At 43.1% G+C, this 23,908-nt stretch overlaps 1 pseudogene; it reads right to left on the bottom strand.

The window, feature by feature from the left end:
• Positions 1–21,648: 21,648 nt before the first annotated feature.
• Positions 21,649–22,585, bottom strand: LOC116895710 (annotated as a pseudogene).
• Positions 22,586–23,908: the final 1,323 nt, after the last annotated feature.

Genomic DNA, 23,908 nt, shown 5'->3' with positions numbered 1-23,908 from the left:
CACAGAGGATGTGTCTTGAAGTTCCCTTTGGCCACCCCTTCTGCCTGGTGATGCGTCCTCAGATGAGAATGACCTGATACTCACTCTCCCTGAAAAAGCTGCTGGAGCTGACAGTCTTGGGCTCGTTTTATTGCTTACTGACATTCTAAAAAGATATGTGAAGTAAAAGGTATGGTATCTTAATACTGTTTTAATGACAGTAGAAGTTGTGAATTCTTCCTCTCCCTGTTTGGGGTGTCATGAGACACAGACACACTGAGGATGATATTGGCTCCGTCCCATAGATGAGTGTTGTTAACAGGCAGTGCTCTAAAAGGACTCGGGTATTTTTAATGTCAGACCACACTAATGACGTGCTCAGAAGTGAGGAAATCTTCCGAGGCAGAAAGTAGGAGGGAAGTGTCAGGGCAGAGTGGAGTGATGCAATCTTTCTTGGTGTTGGTGTGGTTTTGCAATTTGTTTTTCAGTCTGCTTGGATATCCCAGAAGGAAGGCTCTCATGTGTCAACAAGCACATGAAGTGAAGCTTAAAATCCTGGGACCGGAGCTGCAGACTTTAGATGTGTACTCACACTCAGATTCATTTCCCCTGATGAGAACTTGGCCGGAGTTAGCCTTCAGTCTTGAGAAATGCAAATTCTTCTCTGACAGGTTTACTAAGCTTGCTTCATCTGAACAGTGAACCAGAAATGATGGCTAATCTAATGAGAAAACTTTCTGCTTTCTCCCAAGTCAAACTGGGAACAGGTGAAGGGAAGTTCAGATGTCCTCACAGGCCAGGGTTCGTCATTTACGTGCTTGGTGCACATAGGGGCATGGCCAGAGTGAAAGTGAGAAGCTGCAGCGGGCTTCCGGAAGTAAAGTATAAACTGCTCAGATTGTAAAAGCGAGGTCACCCACCTCTTGTAGTCCCAGGCATACTTAAACTTCTGCTCTGCCGTTGTGAAACGCTCAGTATAATTACCAATAAGAAAACAAACAACAACAACAATAACAAAAAACCAAAAAACTACAACAGCAACAAACCAAACTCCCATCCCTTTACTTTGTCCCAGGCCCCTGTGATTACCTCTGCAGTTATTCCACTGATCAGTTGTTCCACTCCTTGTGTATAGACATCTGTTTCCACCTCTAACCAGCATGTGAGGTATAGTGTTGACATTTCTTTATACGAAGCAAGTTAAAAGAAGACAGAGTTCTTAAATGGCGTTAAGAATTGGAGCAAGGGAATCAGCAACTCAATGAGTGAAGGACTTGCCTCCATGCCTGACAATCAGTTTTGCTACCAGATCCTACAGGGTGCAAGGAGAGAACCATCACCTGCAAATTGTTCTCTGACCCCTGCACACATTTTGGTGTGGGCATGCCAAAATACAGATGTAAAATAAGTTTTTCTCTAAGGTTTAGTTTTTAATCATATATACACGTGCCTGTGTGCATGTATGTATGTATGTGTATTTCTGTGTGTATGTGTGTCTCATGTGTGTGTGTGTGTGTGTGTGTGTTCATGTCTTCCTTGATCTAACTTCACCTTATAAACAGAGAGACAGCCTCTTAATTGAGCCCAGAGCTTGCAGAATTGGCTACTCTAACTAACCAGCTTGCTCTAGGGATCCCAAACACTAAGATTTACAAGCAATAGGCTTCTGCTCCTACTTAATATGTACACAGATTCAGAGGACCCAAATGCAGTCCTCAAACTTATGCTGCAAGTGCATTGCTCGAGACAAGTCTTATGTTAACCTAGGTTATCTCAGGGTATCCTAGTCCCCAGTTTGTAGCTGACGGTGACTTCGAACTTCTGCTCCTCTAACCTTTGCCTTCCAACTGTTAGGATTATATGCCAAGACCACTACACTCAGTTTTGTGAGGTGCTAGGAATGGATCCCAGCTCTTTGTGCATGCTAGACAAGAACTCTAGTATACAAGTAAATATGCCAGCTAAATGTAAAATGACAATAATAGATTGTATGTAAATTAAATGCAAATTTACAATTTTATTGTTAGTTCCAGAAGCAAGCTTTTGAGATAATCTACATACCTTGGGCTCTTTTACTATGTATTTTGCCAATGTCGTTAAATTTGCTATGTGTTTTCCTATACTACTACATCACGTTAATAGGAACCATAAACATGGTTATTTACTTTAAGTCACAGCCCATTCTCTACAGATTAAGGATCATTCACATCATTTTAAAGCCAATGCACTTGACAATTCTGTGCAGGGAAAGAACACGATGACACCAGAAATGTGGTAATGGTACAATGAATCACATGTCAGTAGCTATGTAGACTTCTGTGCTACGGAGGATTTAAACTTGTTAGAGTAGTAGATTTGGTACTCAACGTAGAACGAGGCCTCCTCTAAATCTCCTCTAGTTTCCAAGACCATTATTTTTAAATGAACACTGCATGTGTTTCTTATATTAAATCTGTTTCTTCTACATCGCACTCGTCTAAACGTATGATATATTTTGCAAAGCACACAACTCATTAGCAAGTACTAGTTCTGCACAGGAAGGAACCTGGAGGGCTGAGTGCCATATCAGCAAGCTCTGCATGGTGAGAGGTTGGTCTTTCGTGCATCCTCTGGATCCAGAAGTAGGAGATAGAGGTCCAGGGAGCCAGCAACTGCCTGGCAGCACCAACATTCTGGCCGTTGCTCCAGATAGGTTGCAGTTTTTGGCTTTCACTCTGAACCAAAAGTTCAAGTGTGAAAACCAGGACTGGAGCCTCCTCTTTGAAGGAGCCAGGATGCCCCCAGTTCAGCCAGAAGTTAGTTTGAGGGTGGAGTGACCCAGCACTCCAGGAGTGGCACTTGTCAGCAGGAAAGCTGCCCGGGCAGTGTCCCAACCGCAGACCGGGCTTGCCACACAACCTTCACCTCATTAATATACTGGATTTCTGAGCAGCTGGGCAGAAGCAGAATTAAGCTGTAATTTTCATGTTACCGAGCCTCTTAGGTCAGTGTTGGGAAGGACGTGCTGAGTAAGAGTCAAGCTGAAACTTGAGGCGTTTAGACCTTTCTCAGCGTACCTGGACACATCTCCTGTCCCTTTCTTCCCTTTCCCCCTCCTTCCTGGCGTTCTTTTTCTTTTTTCTTAAAACTTGGAAAGAGCTCACATTTCTCCGTTTGTTTGTTTGTTTGTTTACTTGCTTGTTTTTCTACAGAACCAAATACCGCAGCACACTTTCTGACACCCCCACATCAGATGGGAGCAAATACCAAACTACCTTCCATTATAATCTGTCCCCTCACAACGATGCCATTCGGTGCTGTTTACAATCAAGATGGTTTTAGAAACAGGAGGGCATCGCTTTTGGTTAAGTTGCTCTTGCACTTTAGAAAGATAAGAGACATTTTCTAACTCGGTCATTTTCAGCTGACTTGATCAATTATGTTGATTTTCTTTTTAAAATAATTTAATTCGTACACAATGACGGGATTTGAAGTATACTTAGAGATCAGGGAAAGGAACTTAAATGACCACTCCCCCTTTTCTCCTTTTCCTTTTTCTTGAGACAGTGTCTTGCCTGGGTGCAGGGCTATAAGTGACATGTGCCATCCTGTCCAGCATGCTCTCTGTTTTTTACCTTTTGTTTTTCTTAGCCCGTTTCTGTTTATAAAACCAAGCTGCTGTTCTGCTGAGCTCAGCTTAGTACTTACTCTATTTTATGGAATTAAGGGTTATGCAATCATGAGATGGACAGTAAAATCAATTAAGATCATTAGGACTGTTGTAATTAGTCCTTTGACCAATGTAAAAGGAAAAAATATAACTTCATTTCTCCACTCTGAGACTTGACATAGAAGACATCAGTGATTTGGTTTGGGGTTTTCTCTCATCCACAGAGCAATTCTTTAGTATACACCAACTGAATGACCTCTTATTCCAGTTGATTATGGTACCGTCTGCCTGGACTAGTTCAAAGTCCTCAGGCTGAGGTTTTAAGATTAGGTCGTAACCTGTATTTCTGACCAACAGGCTGCAAATCAAGGTTCCCACCGCCCAGGCTTTATGTTCAATAATTTGTTAGTATTGTTCACACATCTCAGTGGGCAAAGCATTTCAATTTACCGGTTTATTATACTGATTATAGGCAAGAAGCTAGATAGACATACAGGGCAGTGCAGGGACAAAGTGAGGTGGGGGAGGGGACTAGAGGGAGAATATGGTTCCCACTTCCTCTCTAGGCATAACCACCCAGCAATCCTAGTTCCCTAGCCCAGAAGGGCCTCAAACTTTACTGGATGGTCCACCCCCTTTTTAAAATTTTGTATGTATGTATGTATGTATGTATGTATGTATGTATGTATGCTTGTATGCACACTACATGTTTACATGGTACCCTTGGAGGCCAGAAAAGGGTGTTGGATCCCCTGCAACTGGAGTTGCAGATGATGTTGGCCTCCATGAAGGTGCTGAAGATAAAACCTTGCTCATCTGGAAGAACAGCCACTGCTTTTAACCCTTGAGCCATCTCACCTCAGTTCCTGGAGGCTGTAGGGTGGAGCAGTTCTAATCACCCAGTCCTATTATGATTTATATAATTTCTTATGTCTGACCCCATCCTGAAGGTACCTGTAGGTCCTGCCCTATGCTACCTCATTATCACAAATCAAGGTATTAGCAAAAAAGCAGGTTGGGGTGTGTGAGTGTGTGGTGTGTGTGTGTGTGTGTGTGTGTGTGTGTGTGTGTGTGTGTGTTTTGTTTGAGGAAGAGAGCTTAGGAGTAGGTCTCATTCAGTCCAGTCTGACTTTAAACTCTTCGTAGCTGAGGATTTCCTGGAATTCCTAACTCTCCTTGGCTGTGCAGGCTTGTGTCTGCTCACCTGAATAACCCTATGGTTTTAAAAGAAGCTCTGGGGCTGAGAACAGCATAAAGCTCAATTTTCAAATGGGAAAAAAACACTCCTAAGTCTTGGGGAGTTGCAAGGGTTTTAGGCAAAGGACAAATGCATTTCATACCAGGATGGTAGATTTGGGGAGGGGAAGTTCTAACAAGAAAGAGTGGCCGAGACTGCAGCAATGACTTGCAGACATTTGTGTTTTGTACCCTTACCAAGGGTTCCACACCAGGCTGCTCAAGACGTCAATGATTAAACTTCACACAAAATTAGAATTGAATTTTCCTGTAGCTCAAACTTCATAGCTTACATTTATATCACTAGGAACACAAAAGGTAATTAGCTCTTTATGTGGGAAAAAAGGATAGCCCAATTAGTTGTTCGCACACACAAAGAATGCTTGTTCGCACATCTTAATTGCTTTTCTGCTAATGAAAGTGTAACTGCAATCCACAAAGCGAAGCATCCCAGGCCACGTTAACTCCATTCCACTAGAGATGAAGAGAGACATTTGTGAGAAGTAACTGCTAGCCTTGTGCATATGAGTAAAGGAGAAGTTAGTATACTGCACCCCAGCCCCAAAGACAATAAGAAAAACGGTCGGAACACTCTACACCTCGCTCTGTAGGAACAGGAAACAGCACCAGTCAGTGAAGGTTTTCTTTCTTTCATTTCTCTGTGTATCCACGTCTGCCAGTAGGGTATTGGAGCATACTGCCTCAGAAAGAGGGAGGTGTGGACAGAGAATGAAATCCAGACACTCAGAGGCATTTCTGAGGCTAATTCAGAGAGGAGAGACTTGAAAGCTATCACTTACAAGAGAAAAGGGGCGTTTAGGATGCCAAAGATTAAGAGTTTGGAGAACCCAGGGCACCAGGGCTTCTGTCACAGGTGAGCTTTGGTGAAATGGCTAATTCTACAGCACTAGGGAGGAGAGAAGACTTCTCCAGCCTAAAGGAGGGAAAGGTTCAAAGGGAGACCTGACCAGGCCGCTTTGCTGCCTGGTCCCTGAGACAAGGCTGCAGAAACTTCACATGGTGTTAAGAAGGCTGGATATGGAGAACATGGAAACTTTGTTGTCAGAGAAGAGGCTGATGGGACACAGGTCCAGGAAATGACACATGGATCAACTTGGAAGAGCATCTGGGGTTGAGGGATACTTACTCTGAGGGGAGGATCTGAGGAAGCCATCCATACCCTTCCATGGGGCAAGTCTTTTCACGATATAGTTAATGATGTATATATTTATTGTTTAGAGATGAGACATATCTTGCTACCTACCTTGCCTAGGCTGGTTCCAACTCTTGATCCTCTTACCTCCATCTCACTGGTAGTTGGAGGTACAAGCACGTGTCTCTGCACCTCAATAATCTTACAGTTTTCAAAAGGGGCACTGGTGGGAGCAGCTAAGGAGCCTGACGGAACCTGTGGGAGGAGGAGACTGAATGACTAGATCTGACAGATATGTCTACAACTTACAGGGCAGGCATCAGCGTTAGAGGCCTGCAGAAGCAAGTAGACCAGCAGCGACCCAAAGCATAGCCAGCCTGAGCCCCCAGATGCCCACTCTGTCCCAAGAAGATGCATGTTCAATCTCATTAACACCTTATCTTTTTTTCTGCCCCTCTTTCTTTTTCTCTCTTCTCCTTACTTACACATTTCTCAGAAGATGGAAAGAAAAGAATATACCAAAGTGAAATTGACCCCAAAGAGAATGACATCTGAATAAGACACATTTGGCTACAGACAGTTGATGGTGAGTTGTTGAGCTGGGTTAAATAAAATCAATGACAGAGAAATCAAGCCATAGACCTACGGGTCTTTATGTGGGAAATTTTTCAGCCCCAGTGATATGCACAGACATGTCCCTGAGTGAATGAGTGTCTTGTCTGTGTACTTTTCAAACTATGACAGGCCCCAGATGCAGACAGACCTGGGCTTGAATTGTGCCTGTTCCACTTAACACTCTGGGCAAGTACCTCAGTCTGAAGTTCTGCGTCTAACAATGGAGGACAAGCACAGTGCTGTGAATGTTGAGGTAATGATTAAACAAGATACAAAACTGACTCTAAGACTTGGCACATCAGACACCTAAGTAAATACTATTTATCAGCATCAACACCAGTATGGTCACCATAATTATTATAATTACTAAATGACAAACTAGTTTTACTATTATGTGTGTGAATTTTGACTGTTGGTGTCAATTTTTGGTTGGCAGAATGTAATTACATGTTGTATGCACATATGACCCATCCATCTCCTGATACTGTGTTTAGAGGCTAAGGGGGATGGATGGTCATGAACAGGTTGTCAGTGTTAGTATTTAGTGTGAATCTGGGTACTGCAAGCTCGGACCAAATCCAACTTTGAGGAGAACATGGCTGTTTCCTCTTACAGGCGACAGTCCACTCTAGAGGGAAGGCAGGCAGGAATGTGAAGCAGAAAAAAATGAAAGTGCAGCACTTGTTAGCTGGACTGGCAAGCTCATGCTTTGCTAGCTCTCCTATACAGCTCAGAACTACCTGCTTAGGTAATGGTGCCACTGCCAACTGGTGGGGCCGTCCTAAATCAATTACTGACGAAGACAATCAGTTTCCTACAGATATGTCCATAGGTCAATCGGTCTGATCTGGGCAACCCCTCAGTTGAGACTCTAGGCTACATCAAGTTGACATTTCAAGCTAACTAGGAAAATATTTGTGCACATATTGGGTTTTGGAAGCAGGTATTCCACTGTAGCCCAAGCTGGTTTCAAACTCCTGCAAACCTCCTGCATTTCCTTCTGAGTGCTGGAATTATGAGCATGAGCCACCGTTCATGACTATACTTTTATTTAGATATGTGAATGTAAATACATATGTACATTTGCATATGCAAAACACTTTATAAATATAAGTTATATACATATAAATTTACTATCATTTTGTCTCAACTTCCAAAGTGCCAGAATTTACTTGTATGTGTCACCATGCCAAGCCGAACACATCCCTGTCACAATAACCAAGTCTTTACTGTGCTAGCAACCCCACGTCAAGAGCAAATTCTTTGGGGCTAACTTCTGGTCAAAGCGATTCACTTCTGGCGTTAAGCATCTCATACTTCTTATTCAAGTGTGGTTGGGCAGGCCGTGTGGTATGGTGGCACTTGGGAGGAAGAGGCAGGCAGAGCTCTAGGAGTGTGAGGCCAGCTGGATCTACATAGTGAGCTCAGGCTAGGCGGGGACACATGGAGGAACTGTATCTCAAAAACAAACAAAAACAAACAAACAAACAAACAAACGAACAGGTTTGGCAATCCTATTCCCATACCCACACTGTCAGATGCAAAGCCTAGCAAACTGGCTGCCCTCAGGTAACAAAACACAATCATTATCCCTAGTAGTCCTGCTGTTTTTTAGCAGTGAATACATAAAGTTGACCTCATTTCTGGGTGGCTCAATACAGCATCTAATCTTCTGATACAGTTAATTCAGCTAAACTGCAAGAATAATGGATGATATTGTGCTAGTCTAAAGAAGGCCAAAGTCCATGCAAATACTGTAACTATCCTTAGCCAGCACCGGATTTAGTCATACAGTGAATGGTTTATTGTTCAACTACCGCCATTCTCATATTAATGCAACCTGTAGCTAACAGTAGAATGACAATGGGTCGACTAAATCTATTCAAGATTCATTTTGATTTCAATGTTTGTAACCCTAGATCCTGAATGGTCCATTAGAAGGTAAGTTCTCCCCAGGGAAACATTTAGCTAGAGGCAGGCTTGATTTGACTACCTGAGAAATCATGACTGTACTGGGCTAGATGTCAGTAATTTAGGCCTGCCCTGATCACACAGATTTCTCCCTTTTAGCTAAGTCCTTTGCTCAAAAGGAAAACTGTGTGCAGATCTATATTTAGCACCTATTCCCATAAGCGTACCGTGTTCATGCAGACAAATACTCTGTGGCATATGCTGGTAGCCTATCCAAAGTTTCATGTGTTCTTCAAGCTCATCGGGAAATGTGGAAATTGTGAATCATTCTGTAGTCAGATCATGTAAATTATGTACACCTGTAAACAGGAAACATAAATGATCCCCGTCAACCTTAAGGACAACTTGGACATTTGAAGACATGGGAAATGTTTGTTTGTTTGTTTGTTTGTTTGTTTTAATTACTCAACTTTCTTCAGAGTCAATGAAATTGCCAAGGAGACTGAAAAAAAGCTCTTCTCCACTGCTGTGAATGCCAACAGTAGACTCTGGTCTGATCTGATGTGGAAAAGCCCAGAAGAGATCTAGGAATGTCTTGGTTGGGGACAAGTGATTCGGTGATCACCATCGTCATCATTTGGTGAAGCTCTCTCTTTGCTATGGGTTCTTTCACACTTAGTGCTCCAGGACCACTCATTACCTTAGTGGGCCAAGGCCTGTTGGTTTTAAGAAGGCACTCAGCAAGGTTATTTCTGGGGCTTCTGCAAAAAACAGAAGAGGCAAAGACCGTTCCAATATGTCTCGGCTACTGCTAGGAAGATTCTCCTTCACCAAGGAAAACCAGGTTTAGAGAAAATTCTAATAATAATGTGAACTTTGGGCAGGGAGCGATGTTTATCCCTTTCTGGATACCAATGACATGAATTGTCATTATTCCTTGTTGATTTGGTTAATGAGGGAGGGTAGAGTTTACATCCTCCTACTTTTTCTCAACAATCTACCTACAAAGGCTGGTACAGCATGACTGTCTTGGACCTGCCAGTGATATAAATGATGACACGGAGTTTACATTTTAAAGCTTAGGCCTTTTGCTTGGTAGTTTCCTAACTACTCTAACCCAACGAATCCTGGCACCGTGTTCCTCCATATGGTCAGGTCTGCTCTCTGCTCGGCAGTAGTCCATCTGTCCACTTCTGTATCCACTAGAGAATCTTCTGCCTCTCATTTCTTCTCCCAGAGTCCCTATCTTTGCCCAGAGTTCTGCCTTCTACCTCCTACCCAGCTATTGGCCAGCATCTCCTTATTAAAGCCAACCAGATACAATTCTAGATTGCCTTAGACATGTGAAGGAGGAACAAATATTTACAAAATAGAAGACCAGTGATGGACCATTATCTCTCTGCCAATACAGAATTAATAATTGCATATACCAAGATACATCTTCACACAGTGTGCCCCAACAGACTGGCTAGCTCAAGTGCCAAACTGGATTAGGCAGACACTAGGAGTGACATACTCCTTGCCTACTGTGCATGTATGGGTAAAGTCTCCAAACTGCAAATAATAATGACAAGAGTAATTTTTTAAGAGGAAGAATCTGGGACACAGAGATTTTACTAGTCATATGTGGACTGAGCTCCATTAGGCTTCCCAGAGAAGGTAAGACTTTAACTACGGAATGACTTTATGAGGGACGAATGAAAGCATATCAAATAACTTCCCACATAAAGCACACCATGTTGGGCTGGAGAGATGGCTCCGCGGTTAAGAGCACTGACTGCTCTTCCAGAGGTCCTGAGTTCAAATTCCAGCAATCACATGGTGGCTCACAACCATCTGTAATGAGATCTGATGCCCTCTTCTGCTGTCTCTGAAAACAGTTACAGTGTACTTATATATAATAAATAAATCTTAAAAAAAGAAAACAAAACAAAACAAAAAAACACACCGTGTTCCACTCTTAGCAGGACTGAAAGCATTTTCAAAGCAGTTGCTTCTTTCTTTTTTTTTTTAAGAAGACCATTTGAAAGATATCGCAGGGGTCCTATTAACAAGAAAGGTGGATATTGCTAAACTTTCACACTATTCCCTGATAGCTCAAACCAAAGTGGCGTCACTTGTGCTGTCACGTGCTGAGTATTAAGAGATCAGATAAACACCAATCAGGCAAGTTTTTCCTGGAAATGGGAGATTCCTAGCTATGAACTGGAATGGGCACAGGCAACCAAATCATGGTGATAAGGAAGTCCCCTTGCTTTGGTGGCACAAGAAAAATGTCCTGAGGTAACTGGATTGAAGCTATCAGTCTACTTTTGTTCTATGACTTGTTCCTTCTTCCTGTCTTACAAACCCAGTTCTTCTATGCCGAGGCAAGCACACTTCCTGTTGTTCTCTAGAATCCCAAATATAACACTAAGGCAAATTGATTGTGATTTTTTTTCCCTTTTAACATATGTGTATGTTGAACATCTTCCCCTCCCCAGCACACGTTCCTGCTTTTGGACAAACAACAGGTCCCTCGAGCACATAATGAGAGCGCCTCTACATGCAAATCGAGCAAAGAGGCTTTGGAATGAAACCTGCCCTTATCGTTCATTTTGATCTTGGACTTCTAGCCTCTGGCCCTGCACGACGCTGTCTGCTGTTGAGACTACCCAGTCTATGGTATTTGTTATGGCCCAAGCTGACAAACGCTGTATTACAGTGTTCCAAGACAATCTCTCTCTCTCTCTCTCTCTCTCTCTCTCTCTCTCTCTCTCTCTCTCTCTCTCTCTCTCTCTCTCTCTCTCGGGCTACTGGAAAAGTTGGTGGGAGATTGACCATTGACTCCCCGTCTACGGTTAAGCTCGTAGGTCTAACAATTGGAAAGAAAGAAGCTCCTGGCTCAGTGGGATGAAGAAGTGCTGTACATTCAGGGAGTTGATCTCTAACATAAAGGGCAAAGGTTATATCTTCTCTTCCTGGACTTCTCTGCTTCTCTGTCCCAAGTTCTCTCTTAAGGATACAAGAAGGGGCATCTTCTAGGTGGCTTTGCATTAGTCACCACTTCTCTGGCTAGCTGAGGGCTAGCAGCACTTTCTTGAGTTAGAGTCCCTTTATTTACCTCTCTCTAATGATGAAGGAATACTGCCCGGCACTTTAGAATTTATCCAAGGATCTGCCCGAAGTCACTTAACCACCACGTTTGTGATGCAGATTCCCAAAGTCTTTATTACTCCAGGTAAAATTACTACTTTGTAACATCTGACCAGCTACTTAATCACATTTAATAATAATGACAAGACACTAATTTGTTGGACAATTTTCACAGCGGTTTCAGACATCCCCTCATTGAATGCTGTCTACAAATTGATGAGCCATTCAGTCTAGCCTCCATTTTTCAGATGAGGCTTTTCAGGGTTAGCTAAACCAAGAAGCAGGTTCAAAGTCACACCTTAAAATGAACCTGGCCTTCAAACTCACCCTGAGAGCATTACAGCAGCACACATTTAGAGTAAGTAAGAATGATGCAGAACAAGTCAGTTTTAAACACCGCTGACAAATAGAACTGATTGTTATATTTTAAATATTCTATACACACTGTCAAACTTTCAAAGGCTAACCTAACCTGTAGATGTGCCCTGTCGTCAGTAACTGAAATATATCACTTTACATTTCTTAATTCCGCCATCTCTCAGTTTTGTTCCCTCCCTCCTTCCCTCCCTCCCTCCCTCCTTCCCTCCCTCCCTCCCTTTCTTTTCAGTTTCCGTTTGGGGTCTTTAGCTTCCTATTTAAAAAAAAATCTGGGCTGTCATGTCTGCACATAAGCTTGGAGAGTCACTCCAACCTCTAAGTTCTTCCCTGCAAGGAAAACATTCCGAGCAGAAAGAAGGCTGTTCTAAGACTGTGCTCCGTTTCAAATGCATACTGGCATCCGGAGGAGTAAGAATTCTTGGACCTTGTGGAACAATTGGCAACAGTTGGCACGGGTTCTAAAGGCCTGGTGTGATTGTCTTAAAAATCAGCTCAAAGGTGTCCCTGTCCCTCCACCTGTCTGTGGATTATCTCCCTGACCAGGTACACTGAATAATACAATACCCGCCATCGGCTCTCAGCACAGCATTGCCACAATCATCCACAGTTGGAAAAATCTGAACAGGATGTTAGAGGGTTGCATGCCCAGGACACCATCGTGGTTCTCTGTAAGGAGTTACTATCAAATATGCCTCTAGCTTTTAGAATCCTTTATGAGAAAGGCTATTGCACAAAGTCCAAAGATTGGCTTTCCTTAACACTGCAAATCAAAACCAAGTTAAAGACTCTCTTTCTCCACGGATACCCAATGCTTTTTCGATTCCACTAAGGCCACAACCATTTAGCCTCAAAGACGCGCGATGATTTGACACATCATTTGCAAGGCGTGCTTTTGTTTTATTTACTCATTCTTTCTCTGTCTCATTTAAAAATATGTCGTTTCCCAAATTTGGGGGTGGTGCTGGTGGTGGTGCGAGTTATTAAAAAAAAGTAAGCAAAACCAAACCAAACCAAACCAAAAAACAAAATCCTCCAAATAAAAAAACAAAAACAAAACAAAACAGCCAAAATCAAACAAACAAACAACAAAACCACGTCAGAATAAGAGGAATCTCCGATCTGAGCAAACACCAGGGATGAAAGCGTCAGCCTAAGCCCTGGAAACGGGGATCACGTGGGGCTATCCCCGGCTGCAGATCCTGGACGTCACCCACGCTGGCCCGTGCGTGCGGCGAGTGAGCGGCCCCGGGTCTCCGCGGCCGCGGCGCCGGGACGCCCTTCCTGACAGCGGGTCCCCCAGCACGTAGTGATCCCTGACTCAGCGCTGAGTCACCGCTCCCGCGGTTCCGGTTTCGCCCTGCACGGCCAGAGGCTGCCCCGCTCCGTGCACTCCGGTGCGGAGCCCTCAGTGCTGCAGACTCGTCTCCCCACTTCTTGGAGCAGAACAAGGTTTACAGCTTTTGAATCCTGACCAAGCCAAGCTTGCGTTGTTTTCTTTGCCTTAAGGGCTGACTTGTCTAGGGATCAAATTCTTCCCGGAAGCTTGTTGGGGTAAATCCCCGGCTTTGTCCTTGAACAGTGACTTTGTGTGACCTCCGTTTGGATTTTCTTTCTTTTTTTTTACTTCTGCGGTTCTAAACTTATCCTATTTTTGCCCTCTGTTTCCTAAGGTTATCTTTTCAGTGTGTTTGGTAGCTAATCTTGTCACAAAGCCACACTGTAGTGACGCAAGTCAGGTTGGAATCTGGCACGGTGTGCGGACAGTGACTTACTGTAAAATCCAGGGCCTTCATCGCGACATCCTATCTGTCATCTAAGGCACTGATTAGCTGCCTTGCCCTTGGAGAGGTCGGGGGATTTAGATGGCCTGTTGAAATCTGTCTTTATAGCACGTTCATTGCTTCCTCCTTGGAGTTTAAAATGAAGAAAACGATAGATAAGCATTTCTCCAAGTGTAGCTTGGACCACCTGTCCCAGAAGCACAATTTTACTCCAAACTAGAGCTGCAGATGTCCTGGATAAAACTAGAAACCGGCCACCTACCAGTGGAACATGTCATGTGCAAATCCTACCAGAGGATAGGAGGGAAGTGTTTTTCCTAGACTGACCACAGACCACTCTCTTGAAACTGATTTTGAATTCTGGTGGAAAGCAACAGAATTTCTAACTAGGTCGTTTTTGTTGTTGTTGTTTTGTTATTGTTTTTGTTTTTGTGTTTGCCTGTATACTCTACAGAGATTTCTTTCTTTTTGCTTATAATTTTAGGTATATAATAAAATTAAGGCTTAGAATATAGTTTAGGGGTAGAGTATGCCCTGAGTATGCAGGGTTTTCTGAGTTTGACCCCAGCACTGCAAATGAATGGATGAATGAATGAATGAATGAATATTAGTTAAATTTTTGATATTTCAAAGCAGAGCAATGTTGTCCCCAATAGATTTAATACTGGAATTACCTACAGAGCCTTATGATACCACTTCAGGGCTCAGATTTTGGCCCTAAAAAATGCCATCCCGAATGCTACCTTTACATTTTGAAGGTCTCTGAGTCCGCCTATGGACAGCTTTAAACACTGCTATTCTCAAGAACGATATAAACCTACCCAGCCCTATGACCTGTTGGTTCTGGTGTACTTATTAGACTCTCTGTCTAAAATACTGGAAAAGTAAGACACAGGACAGCCACGTAAAAAATCAGGGTACTGTTATAGGGCTAGCCATTTCCTTAGAAATCAAGGGTGAAGCTTTGAACTCTCAAGTTATGTTGCTGTTGATGTGGTAGTGAAGACCTGGTGCTCTGAGCAGACGCCGTGCTGTTCAGCTATAGCCTCAGCATGAAGTTGTTCTTACTTCCGGCCCCCTGGGTGTTTTCATTTCCACGGGAAACTCTTCCAGCATCGTCATCTTGGTTAGCATTGGAGTAAATCCCCCGACAAACTGACTTCTTACGCTCTTCTTAGTCCAAGTGGAGTTCTTGGACCAGCCACGCAGCATCTAAGGTAGCTCAGAAGAAGCACAGGCTCTCTGAGTTGTTGATGTAGCAAAGTTGGAGGAGTGCTTGCTTGAAGCTTGGACCAGAGGAAAGGAGGACAAAAGTTCAAAGTCATCCTCAGCTGCACTGTTAGAGCCTAAAATCTTGGACTCTATAATTGGCATTTTTTTACAATTGTGAACTTGGGAAGAATTTTCTGTGGGCTGGTGGAGGAGAGGAGAAACAGCAGGAGCTGAGTGGGGGAAGACAGCATATTTTGCTTTCCAGGATGGCTGTGAGAAATGCCACAGGCCGCACCTAACACTGCACTTAAAACAGTAAAAATGGACTACCTTAGGGTTTTACTGCTGTGAACAGATACCACGACGGAGGCAACTCTTGCAAGGTCAACCTTTAATTGTGGCTGGCTTTCAGGTCAGAGGTTCAGTCCATTATCATCAAGACAGAAGAATGGCAGTGCCCAGGCAGGCATGGTGCAGGAAGAAATGAGAGTCCTACATCTTCATATGAAGGCTGCTAGGAGAAGACTGGCTCCCACATGGTTAGGAGAAGCGTCTCATTGTGCACCGCCACAGTGACACACTTCCTCCAACAAGGCCACAGCTCCTAATAGTACCACTCCCTGGGCCAAGCACATTCAAACCATCACATGGACCTACCCTCTTACAGTCCTGGAGACTGTCCACCATGTTCTAGGTAGACCTCTCTGGGTCTCTTCCTGTATCTCAGCAGTGGCCGTAGATCTCTGATTGTCCCTGGCATAGAGTCTCTGCTGCTTTGGTCATATGGCATTCTTCTGCCTTTGTTTCCACATTGTCTCCCTACTAGGACACTGGTCATGCTCTCTCAGTGGAGGCTTCAAGTTCCAGAGTGCACATCCTGAAGCACTACAGAGATCAGGACACTAGAAAGTGACCATTTCTGGGTTAGGACTGGGGAAATGAGAGAGAAATAGCAGGGGACAAGAGATATGATGGGGAAATGGGAGAGGGGGTAGGCTGTAATTCGGGAAGAGGAGGGACATGAACACAGGAGAGAGTAAGATACACAGTAAGGGTGCCTGAGTCACACTATTACTTACCTTAAAAGAGCCTCATAATGCCTGTTAGTCTGTACATAGTATCATAAATAGTTTAAATAAAATTTCTTCATCCAGGCTAACAATGCCTCCTACCAGAACCAAAGACCACCTAACAAAAACCCAACACCAGTCATGAGAAGCCCTCTTCTGAGTTGTTGGTTAGGGCTGTCAAAGAGACTTTCACAACACACAAACTATTGCTCTTGTTCGTGGTTAACCCCTGCCCCCCGAAGATGGAAGACAAATCTGTATTACTAAAGATACCAGGTACTTCAGACATAAGCGCAAGAGAGCTGAACCTGACCTGAATGTCCCTTCCTGACAACTAGCTTTCATGGAGCTTCCCAAAAAAGGGAGGCAACCAAAAGTCCTACCCAGTTACAATTCCTACAAGCAACAATGAGCAGAATGGTACACCAGCCCTACAGGTCAGTAGGGGCACACAGGCTTTGACAATAGCCTACACCTCTCCATTAGATTTAAGATTTACTCAACTAGAGGGAAATGATGCTTGGGACTGGAAACTTTTTTTTTTTAACTCCCCAGGGCTAGTGAAATCATGAATCTTGGGAAAGAATCTATAATAACCACTTTTCTAGACCAACATAATCTTTAACTAACTTCTAAATATCTGTTCTTGTACCCACAGACTAGTGTAGTCATCCCCTCTCATTAGGAAACTTCTCTTTGCAACAGACAGAGACCATTATAGAAAGCCATAGCCCATCAAAATGCAGAGTTGTGGAGCCCCATCCCAGTGGATACATCTACAAAATGCTCCCCCACCTCAGACTCAAGGAACATTGGAGAAAGTGAAAAAATTGTTAGGAGCCAAAGGACCTTGGCGTTTGCTGTGAAGCTATGTCTCCTGCTAACGGCGGAAGCTACACCCATAACAACTGGCCCATTATACTTGCCTAACATGGGTTGAACAAGAATGATAACACTGAAAGGTCACAATTGATAGAACCTCAACTCTGTGAAGAATTAGTCAACTAAGGAGTGCTGAGAGGGGGGGAAATAGACTTCTCCAGGGAAGAGCACAACAATTGGTTATCCAATACCAAATCATCAACCTACATACAAGTTATCATTATACAGACTGAAAAGGGTTACATTTAGGAATATACCATAAAACTGAAAGAGAGCAGGAGGAGGCTATGGGAAGCTTTGGAAGGAGGAAAGGGAAGGTAGAGATGATGTTATAATTTCAAAATTGAAAGAAAAATGAAAAAAGATTAGTTAAAAAAAAAAACTGGTTATGGGGCTGGTAGATTGCTCAGTGGTTAAGAGCACTGACTGTTCTTCCAGAGGTCCTGAGTTCAATTACCAGCAACCACATGGTGACTCACAACCGCTTGTAATGGGATCTGATGCCCTCTTCTGCTATCTGTGAAGAGAGTGACAGTGCACTAACATACACAAAAGGAACAAAGCATGCAGAGAACAACCCAGCTGGGACATTTAAAACAACAACAACAACGAACTGGTTATGGCAGTGTGGTCGAGCACACCATTCATGCCAGCACTTGGGAGCAAAGACTGAGTTCCCAGTCTTCGAGTGGTACATAATGATACCCTATCTAAAATTAAAAAATAAAAAGTAAAGATACTGGCCAGATTGCACAAAGTCCCCTTTAAAACAAATTCATCTTAAACCAACCATGTCTATAAGTAATCTACTTCCAAGTAAGGTTATATTCATAGCTAGCATCAGGGCTTGGATGCCTTTGATAGCCATGGAAGGCATCATGACATGTACATTTAATCCCAGCTACTTGGGTAATAGGACAATAGAAATCTAAGGCCAGTCTGGACAAGAGGGGGTGATATTATACTCATAAAAGGCAGATTTGTAGTTCTTTTAATAAGCGAGAATGTACAATGTAAAAATTGTTATTAAAAATAACCATTATTTTAATATGTCAATAACATTTTGTGAAATAACTTACACATTATTCTCGTGTACTGGCTGCTATTTTAAGGTTTCTAACCTGTCCCCTTCTGGCCAAACGGGGCCTTCTCATCCAGGCAGCCTTCCCTGCAGCCTAGAGTAAGAATTCGGTAGCTACACATAAGAGTTATGGAGAATTACTGAACAAATTCACAAAATTCATTTGCTTAAATTTACATGGAGTACAGGCCAAGACTTAATTATGCCAAGAAGCATTACTTTGACCATAAAAAATTAAAGGATAATTATAAGCAGAAAGAGCTTGAAAATCTTTGTTCTTCTCCCTCTTCCTGGTGTGTGTGTGTGTGTGTGTGTGTGTGTGTGTGTGTGTGCGCGCGCGTGTGTGTGCGCGTGTGTGTGCGCACATATGTTCAGGTGCCATGTATATATGATAGTCTAGGTAGGGTTGGCCAATAGGTTAGGTTGTTTATTTATACATACATACATACATATATGTACATATGTATGTACAAACACATACATGTATGTAATGTGTAGGTATAATAAACAACTTAGGTCTAAAGCAGGAAAATCAAGCAAGGGCTCATATTCCTTTCCTCTGAGAAACCTTGGCCAAACCTTGTGTTCATCCTTGGCCACAACTTAATCTATAGGACCAGGGGAAACACATGATGTTTTGTTTTATGTCCTACGTATGAAAGTATGGAGTCTCAGAAATGTAGAAGGAGATTAGAGCTGAATGATATTAATAGTAGCACTCAAGCACACTAACCAGACGTTTTGTCTGTTTTGCCACCAGTGCGACAGAGTAACACCAAGTACATGTCACCTCCCTGTGTCCCAAAAGCTGGAACTAGGTTGTCAGGACACACTTGGTTTTAAGACCCGTGAATATTGTTTGAATCCAAGACCTACTTGAGGCACATAGAGATACCCTGCCTCAAATAAGCAAATAAATATGTTAAAAATTACTTAACATATTTTAGAACATTTCACTAGCATTTTCAGTTTTAATGTTTAATTTTAACATCATTTCACACTGTTATTTTCAGTTCAAATTATATTTCAATTTTAATTACTGTAAGGGAAGGTGTGTGTGTCTAATCTGTTCTTGATTTGTCAGTAAAGAAAGCCACGGACCAATTGTTGAGCAGAAGGTAGAGGCAGGACTTCTGGGTCCCTGGAGGCAGGCAGAGGGATGTGAGGAGGAGAGGGGCTTTTCACCATGCGTTGGAAGGTGAAGAACACAGTAACCATGTGAGGTCTGAGGAGGAGCTGGGGCCTGGGGCCACTACTGCAGTCATGGATGGATGTTTGACAGTGGCCAGATGGGATTAGCCGCTAAATTCAGTGCAGGTGGAAGAGACTGAGTTAAGAAATGAATAAGGTCATGCTTTTCCAAGAGGGACATAGTAACGCCCAGCAATTATGCCAAGAAGGCAAATTGTGAAGTAACAATCTGTGTTTCTTTTATCTGAGGGTTCATGGGTCACAGGAGGGTACTGGTAGTATGGTCACCTCTCAGAGCAAAGGTAGGTAGAGGGAAAGGGAAGCCAGGTGGGAGCGGTACTGCAGCCATTCCTGTAGTAAAGAAGGTAGCGATAAAACTACACTCAAGACAGTACCTTTGAATAGGAAATTATATTTGAACCATAATTTCCTTTGACTTTGATAGGTACAATGTGACACACATTCTCACACGTGATCCTACATGTCTGAACACAATAATAATAAATAAATAATAAAAATATTGATAAGAACACATATTGATTATACACTAAGACAACATGCAACAGTATTTTTCCATGCAGGTTATAATAAGATATGTGCTTTGAGATATAACAGAATTCTTTTCAGTTTGTTTCTGTCTTTTTTTTTAACCAGCTATCCTTGCTATCTATATTTCAAGCTGAATCTTTCCTTCCTTCTAAACCAGCCAAACTACCCAGAGATGCATAAGAAGGAGCTTCTCTCATTATGAGTCAGAAGGTAATTTGTGAGAGTTGGTTTTCTCCTTTCACAAAGTGAGTCCCAGGGCTTGAACTCAGGCCATCAGACTTGACACAAAACCTTATGTGCTGAGTTCTCCTGCCTTTCCCTTTCACCATACTACTTGTAGACAGCAATTTAATCTTCATATGATCTCTATTTGCCTTGGGGTTTTAATTACATTTGCAATAATAAAGTTTCTTAAAGAAAAACACCACTTTCCTATTAGAGTTCAATATTGCTTTCTGGGACTAGGGAGGCAGAGCAAAAGAAGTCTGATTTGGGGCCAGCTTGGCTTTCTTAAAACACACACACACACACACACACACACACACACACACACACACACACACACACACGCACACAGTCTCAAAAACTTCCATTGATTTTGGTCAAGATAAAATAATTGACATTTATTGAGTGGATATTTTGTGTTTGTAACTACATTGTCCATAGATTTCTTGCTTTTTATAGGTAAAAGTTTAGAGTTTTTCTATGATTTTAAATATAGCATTTAAGCCCTAACATACTCCCTTCCACCATGGATGGGGGCGGGTATGTGTACCCAGCACACACTGTACCACTGAGCTTAGGATCCCATTTTTCGACCAATGTGCTTCATTTTGTAGAGACAGTTCCACAGATCACCCAGGCTAGCCTCACACTCAAGATCCTCTTGTTACAGCCTCCAAAGGGCCACGTTACATGCAAAGTTAATCCAAACAGCAAACCAGGAATACCTACTTAGAAAAGGCAGGCACATGCAGTTCCTCTTTATCTTTTTGTACCAGTTAAATTCTCTTATCTGCATAGCCTCTGACCATATTCAGATGGACAATGGTTGTATAACTAACACTGAAAGTCAAAAAAGTAGTGAAAAAAATTGAGAGTGAATACACTATGTACAGCAGGCTGGCTTTGAACTCACAGACATTTACCTGGTTCCTCTTCCCTAGAGCTGGGATTAAAATCCTGAGCCACCATGCCTGGCAATTTTTTTTAAAGGTTTATTGATTTATTCCATATAAGTACACCAGAAGAGGGCATCAGATCTCATTACAGTTGGTTGTGAGCCACCATGTGGTTGCTGGGATTTGAACTCAGGACCTCCGGAAGAGCAGTCAGTGCTCTTAACCACTGAGCCATCTCTCCAGCCCATGCCTGGCAATTTTTGTACTATTAATACTATATGAATATTCTTTCCAGGATGACACACTACGTGATCACTGTTTCCCTGGAGTTCCTATTTTTTTTTTTTTTTTTTTTTTTTTTTTTTTTAGTTTTTAAGATTTATTTATTTATAAGTACACTGTAGCTGTCTTCAGACACACCAGAAGAGGGCATCAGATCTCATTACAGATGGTTATGAGCCACCATATGGTTGCTGGGATTTGAACTCAGGACCTTTGGAAGAGCAGCCAGTGCTCTTAACCGCTGAGCCATCTCTCCAGCCCAATGGAGTTCCTACTTTTAAAAGGTTTTTTTCTCCATTATTTCCTGTACTTTTTCCTTTGTTTCTCACCTGCTTTATGAAAACCTCATTTTCCTTTTTTTCTTTTCTTTTGTTTCTTTTCTTTCTTTTTTTAAACAGAACTCAAAGGGTCTATTTATTAGGAAGGAAATGTCAGTGCTTTATCAAAAATGAAGAGGTCAGACAGAGACGGTCAGATGGAGGACCCTCAGCTGGGACACTTCTTGGCCACGATGAGGACAGCAGAAGGCACGAGTCCCAGTTTCTGCAGGGGCTGTTCCGTGTCAGCCTCTGAGAAAGCCTATCTGGGGAAGCCACTGAGCAACTGCAGAGGGTCCTGGTCCTGTCCAGGTTCTTCCCCACGGTGATGCTCCACATAGAGCCTCACAGCCGCCAGCTGTTCCCGGGCCCGGAAGGTTTGGGTCAGTGAAGTCCCATCAGGCAGCCTAACCTGTATGCAACATTGGTCTTATTCCTGCTTAGTAGAGGGTTCCTGGCTGGGCGAAGAAGGAACAGTACCTGGATCTGTTGCTGATGATGATGCCTGAGAATCCACAGTACCAGCATACTTCTGGGCTCTCTCTGCTTTGTCCCTTTCAATTTTTTCTCGAACCTTTTGTCTGGCAACTAACTCTTCAGCCTTTTCCCTCCTGCGCTCCTCAGCAGCCCAGGGCACCTCATCTTCCTGTGGTTTCTGTTGTGAAGCAGATAGCTCTTGCCCTTGTCTCCTCCGCTGCTTTTCTAGTTCTAAAGCTTCTCGCTTCTCTCTTTCTTCACATTCCCGCTGCTTCTGTGACACAATTCCCAATGTTCTCTTAGTCTGTTCTCCTCTTCAGTCAAAATGGGTTTGCTTTCTGTAGCACCAGACCCAGATCTTTCAGGACCAACTTTGCTCTGAGGGCGTGGGTTCTCGTCCCAGAGTATGGCTGGGGAGAGTCCACATCGGGGTAATCTTCATGCTCCATAAGTCAGTCCATCACAGCCTCGATGCCTTGGTTCCATGTGAAGGACAGAGCCTTCTCTGCGTGTCCCCTGGGAAAGCCCACTTTGATGAGGCTCTCCAGAGCCATCAGCTCCGCCATGGCGCCCGCCTCCGCTTCTGCGGGGACCGGACGGGGGAACATGGAGATGGGGTGTAGGCTCTCGAAAACCTCATTTTCTAAGGAAGGTCCAGCATCTGGAATTTTTCCAGATCAAGTGACCCCACTGCTTTCCTGTCCTGTCGCTTAACTGCAGGACACTGCCGCTGTCTTCTGGATTCCAGGCTGTGTTCACAAGCTGGTTCCTTCCACTCTCAAGATTCTGTAAGAGAGAAGGCCTGACTGATCAGTTCACTGATTCTGCATGCCTGAAGCTAAAGCTGTATGTTCAAAAACCATCGTCTCTGAACGCTTTTCTGACCTCCTTGACCTACAGTCATTAACCATATCGATGACTGGGAAGTCCCGTGAAAGCATAGGTTTAAACTGTTCATTTCCCTACTCTAACATTGGAGACTCTGGTTAGTTTTAGACTAGACCCTGTAGCCCCAGTCGGTCTTCAACTCTTTATGTAGCCAAGACTGACTTTAGGCCTCCAAATCGACTTTGTATTGCCCTGATATGATAATCTGTCTGTCTTTCTCTCTTCCTTTTTCTTTTTCAAGACAGGGTTTCTTTGAGTAGCCCTGGCAGTCTTGGAACTCATGCTGTAGACCAGGCTTTCCTCAAATTCACAGAAATCTGCCTGTGTTTACCTCCCAAGGGCTGGGATCAAAGGCATGCACCACCAATGCCTGGTTTTGACAGTTTTTCTTATACCAGAATTTTAATGCTTTGCTAAATATTTGGAAGAATTTCCTTGATTTGGGTCTTTGAATCCTATTTGTGTTTTCATCTGGGCTAATATATTTTCAATATATCAAGACTTTCTCACTAAAGTTTTCATGCTGTCTAGAGGTATCTTTTAAAGTTATTAGATCTTTTTACAAAAGAGTTCTTCGTTCTCTTTTTTGCAGCTAAATTTCGTATTGGAGCATTTGGCAGGTTTTCTTCAAATATCTAGCGATAATTTTGGCTTGTTCTTGAGATAATCTCACGAATCCTCAGCTAACCTCAAACCTGTAACCCTCCTGCATCAGCTTCCAAAGTATGGGCTCGGATACCACATCTGTTTATGGGAGAGAGAGAGAGAGAGGGAGAGGGAGAGGGAGAGGGAGAGGGAGAGGGAGCGCTGTAATCCCCTATTCAGGAGATTGAAGGACAATTTCAACTTTGAGATTAGCTTTTGCTCTACAGCAGAACCCTGTCGCAAAACAACAAACATGGAGGGTAAGAGAGGGTTGGATTAGAGCAAATGGGTTTCTTAGAGCATAAGCCATTGGTGTTTTGCTCAGGAAATTTTCTCCAGTGCCCATGTGTTCAAGA

The sequence above is a fragment of the Rattus rattus genome, chromosome 3, assembly GCF_011064425.1.
Source record: "Rattus rattus isolate New Zealand chromosome 3, Rrattus_CSIRO_v1, whole genome shotgun sequence".
Classification (NCBI taxonomy): Eukaryota; Metazoa; Chordata; class Mammalia; order Rodentia; family Muridae; genus Rattus; species Rattus rattus.
The sequence above is the reverse complement of the archived record's forward strand: the minus strand, read 5'-3'. Positions and strand labels throughout refer to the sequence as shown.